Source organism: Merops nubicus, unplaced genomic scaffold (assembly GCF_000691845.1).
Source record: "Merops nubicus isolate BGI_N331 unplaced genomic scaffold, ASM69184v1 scaffold12183, whole genome shotgun sequence".
NCBI classification, from domain to species: Eukaryota; Metazoa; Chordata; class Aves; order Coraciiformes; family Meropidae; genus Merops; species Merops nubicus.
Window position 1 is genome coordinate 9,900 of NW_008599664.1, and position 5,118 is coordinate 15,017.

Consider the following 5,118-nt stretch of genomic DNA (forward strand, 5'->3'; position numbering starts at 1 on the left):
GCCACTGCTGCCCTCTGCCAGTGGAGTTCCTCCCTGGGAGGGCAGCAGGGATGGCAGAGCTGCATCTCTGCCACTCAGAAGTGCTAGCTGGGTCCCTGACTGAGTGGTTCCACTGGGCGTGTTGTGCCCAGGAAGATTGATATGCCCCTAAAAATTCACAAGAAAAAGAAACTTTAAAGTACCTAGAGTACTTAACTTAGTTTTGGTGCTCTGGGTTACTGAGGTTAACAATGCTGTAGAACATACAGCTGGGAACTTGAGGCTTTTATGATGGCTAGCTGAATGCCTGTGTTGTAATACAGAAATCAAATATTTGTTTCCTGAGCTACACCTTATATTCATGTTCTGAATGCAGCTGTTTGTTTTCATTACTTTTATATTTTATCATCCAGGTTGAAACTTTCTTGTGAAATTTAAAGCAAGGGCTTTAGTTCTGGCTTTGTCTTTCTGTTGCCAATAGTGCCATGGGTTTTTCCCTGATGGAGTATTCCTTTGTGGTTTTAAATAAATGGAACCATCAGTTGACACTTTTGTGCTTTCTCTTGTGTTTTGGCTACTTCATTATAACAATGATGCATTTGCCAATAGCTTACTGTGTATCTCTGTTTAAGCTTATTTGTACAATTAAACAATTGGAGCTCTGAAGCCTAAGCAGTATAAATGCTTTTAATCCACTGCATTGTTGCAGGTCAGTCTGCAGTACAGAGTTCTTAGAAGGTGACTGTTAAAATAATTTTGTTATTTTTACTTGTATCACATCACTGATTTTCTTTTTTTCTTCCCCAACTAGACTTCTAAAAACTCAACTTAAATCTCTAATTTGAGTTGATCAGTAGAATAACTATCTATAGCTAAAATTTGTGAGCTGCCAAGCTGGCCCCCTGACTCCATCATTCTTCTCTGGGGCTGTTAAGTGACATGATCCCTCATCTCACACTTGTCAGCCTTTTCTATTAGCTACACAGCCAGAAGAATAATAAAAGAAAGCAGCTGTTGGTGAGGTGAAGGACAGGAGTGAAGAATTGGCAAGGAGCTGTTTGGGGGCACTTGGCCAATCCACTTCAGATTCCTAGCACTAACAAAAAGCAACCAGTGAAAGGACACAGCTCTAGAAGTGTGCATTTCCCAAATAATAATAATAAAAAAAGCTAGATCAGATAAACTCATTCTGATTTCCTGTCAGCTCTGCACAATGGAATTGACCCCAGCAGGTTTTCCTGGACAGCCTTCCCCATGACTGAAGGCTTATTTCAAAGGCAGTCACATAAATGACCAATAAAACCCACCACCACCATCATTGTCACCTTGGTATTTCCATTTATTATGCTGTAAAAAGCAACACTATCTGGATTTTATTTCTTAAAATAAATAACTTTCATTTTTCAGAACCAGTACAGCTCAAGTTTAGATTCATTCATGGGAGACTGCTAGAAATACATTCATCACTGTCTGTTCCCCACAGTACAGAATCTAAAAGTCAAGATCAGCCCAGTCAGTTCCAATGACCAGAAGTACACTGCCAATAAGTATAGTCACTGATAGTCCAGCTCTGAAGCAAAAAACACAAAAAAAAAGAATCTGGTACGATACATTTTGTTCACAAGGATCGGCTAATTAATGCTAAGACTATCACAATATTTCTGAGTACAAAGCATTAAGTTAGCTTAACGATTTTAGGCCGTGATACAGAAGAAACATACATGACATAAAAACAAAAGGAGCTGGGGGAATCCTCTTTGGAGCATAAGGAAGTCAGCGGTTCAGAAGATAACCAAAAGCTATTTACGGTAAAATCTACATGTCAGTGTCATGAAGAATAACCAGCCAAACCAATGTACTGCATCTAGTTATATTTATAAATAACGCCGTGTCTAAACAGCTGCACTGCTGAACTGGACATGACAAAATAAAGCATCTTCTCCCAGGGAGAAAATACTAAAACTAACCAGCAAAAATGCACTGAAGCTGAGGCCGGCTAAAAGCGCTCGGGGGATTCAGGGAAGGGGTGAGCTTAGGGACAGCCATGATCTGTAATGTTAACTCGGTTAAAATGCCTTCGCTTGGTGTTGGGGTTTGGGGTTTTTTCCTTAATAGTTGTGTATTATATACCTACCTTTTACAAATGCCAGTTTGAGCAATGCAAATTTCAGTTAAATCAAGAGAAATCAGGTATTTTTCTGAGAAGCCAAAGGTGATGTTTTAACAGGGGAAAAAAAATACATATATGGAAGAAGTCAGATTAGCACTGAGATACAGAATACTAAACCAGAATCCAGCTGAAAACATCCTCTAAAGCTGACTGACCTGTTGCCTGAGAAAACGGGTTGCAGTTGGGCTGGAATTTAGTTCAGGGTGTGGCAGAGAAGAGACCTTGTGCTACTCAGTGACCAGCGTGGCTCAACAAAGAGCCAGAGGCCATTTCGTTTAGTTCTCTATTAGAACTAAGGTGCCTGTGACACAGGGTGGGAAAAGAACGGGTTCAAAGTCTTCAGAAAACAGCTGATACTCAAAAAAAACCCAAACCAAAACAAAAAAGTTGCTGAAGAACCATAAGACTTGTGAGAAAAAGTGTTTGATAACCATGCCAGCCAGCTTCTAAGGGCTACTTCAGGGCTTTAGACTTTCAGACTCTTCCAAGATTTCACTGTCGTGAGGACAGTCACTGCTTGTGATGAGTATCAAGCACTTTTCCTTGGGGTTCATGCTCCCTGCAGGGAGGCAGTATGGCATGTCCACGAGAGACTGGACAGGAACTCCAGAGGATTTCTCCTCTACTGTACTGACCTGCTGGGTCACTCTGGAGAGGTCACTCCTCTCCACACCTTAGTGTACCCATTTGCCAAAGGAGGATAACGTGGTTCAGATCATCTTTATAAAGTGCTTGGGCCATTCTGGAAAGAATTTGGGCACTACTTCCAGAGAATTTTGGTGCCTAAACACAGAAAATGTGAACTTTTGAGATCTATGGATGACTTGTGCACAACGTGCTAGGAGAAAAATAACCACATACACAATTCTCAAGCCCAATCTCCTTTTCCATGTGCTAAACAATTCCTGCTTATAATCCTTGTGCTAAAATTCTTGCTTACATCCAACAACTGTGGTGTCTGGTGAATATCAAACTCGAGTGACTGCTCACTTCTGAGGTCCTGTGCCACAGTATTTGCAGAAGCAAGTGCACATGGGATAGGGAACTGTCCTAACCTCGTGCTTCTGCAAACAACAAACACCTGCACCTACATCTCCCTCGACAGGGCACGTGCCGAGCTGGCCTCTGGCGAGACACCAAGTGTCACCGTTCACCCCAAAAGGCATCACCTACTTGTGCTCCTGATGCTGAGCTCCCGCTCTGCACCAGCACAATCCCACCGACACAACTTCCTACTTCCTGGTTGACAGTAGTGCAAGATGAGAATGTACCCAAAAATCTGGCTTATCTCCTGCTCTGCTCATGCTTCGACTGGCTCTGCGCGCTTTAAAGCTGTTTCACTCCATCCATGTTCCTTCCTACAAGCCTGTATTAGGTCGGGTTTACATGTAGTATTTGGTTTAGGACTTTGCCTTTCACACGCCTCCATTCCCCTGGCTGGTTCCTGGAGCATTCACCACGAACACCACCCGTGAGCCCAAAAGGGGCTTTCTGCAGCTCCTCCAGGCTTGCTGTAGTGCAAATAGGAACAGGGCTGCATAGAGTGGAAGCACCCGCGTCCCCCAGGTCCAGGGGAAGTGTTTTAGCAGCTGAACGTGGAGAGAGGAGGGGGTGAGACAAAGGGGACTGGAACGCTTTGAGAAGGAAAACCCCACCACACACTGCTGGATGTTACAGGTCACATTCCCCGGCGCCGTTTGGTCAAACAAACCTTGAAAGAGACTCCCTGACAAGACTACCTCTAAGAACGAGCCTAGGCCATCCACAACTGTCACCTATATACTCCGCTGAGATTTCTAGTATGTAAACAAGGTTGTGTGGGAATTTTTTTTTTTTTCATTTTTCCCTAAAGGTAAGTGCAGATCCTTACTTACACCCAGCCTAAATCTACATCAGCATCCTCAGCTTTTGAAAAACCTCACCGACACTCATACCTGACAGCACTCTGGCTCGTCTTGGCCATACTGGAAACAGAGGGCTATAGAAAGAAAAATGCAGCAGAAAAAATCCTGACCACAGACTAGAGTTCACACAGAACACAAAAATAAATTAAGTAGTGCACAGTAAAGCCAACAACAGCTAAATATTTTCATACATCAATTCTATGCAGCATGAGGTAATATTGCTCACATTATGGAGGGAGATTCTTGGTTGGTTTTGTTTCTTTTGAGAGAGATTGGATTTGTCCTGTGCGTATAGAAACTCCTGTAACATAACACTGAAGTAACAGAGACTTCTGTAAAATAGATACCACTATCGGATAGAAACACACACGCTCTTCATTACTTATGTATACCACAATTAAATAGGTAAGTGATTGGATTCTTAGGATCTAGCTGAAGAAGATTATAGCAAGCCATCCAGGTTTTTATGAACCGTTCGGTTCTCCTTCCCGTTGTTGGAATCCTCTGATGGCGTGTATTGGACCTGATATTCTTGAAGGATTTTAAAGACATCGTGGTGTCCAAAATGTAAAGCTTCATCCATAGGAGTGTTATTCCACCTGCAGGAAGGAGGGAGCACAGGCTTTCAGGACAAAAGCACCAGAAATCAAGTTCCTTACATGCTGTGCTAATAAATAAGCACACAGACCACACTAAGTTCAGCAGCTATGAAAATACTTTGTGGGCTGAGCACAGCCTTTTAAATAATGCTTTTAATGGCTTCACCATTTTTTGATTCTGATGGCTCTGCAGAACCTTTGGAGAACCAGTAGGACCCTGTCCCTTCTGCTTCAGTGTCCTGGCTCAGTACATTCTGCTCTTCTTTGACAGACACCTCTCCTCACAGGGGCCAGAGAGATGCTGTTAGAGCATCCTTCCTCCTAACTGGCACTGAAACCACTCACCTGTCTTTGGGGAAAGGATTCACTTTGCATGCTTCCAGCAGAAATTTAACAACATCCACATGTCCTGTAAGAAAAGCAGGCTTCTGAGTGGATATACTTACATATATATATATATATATAT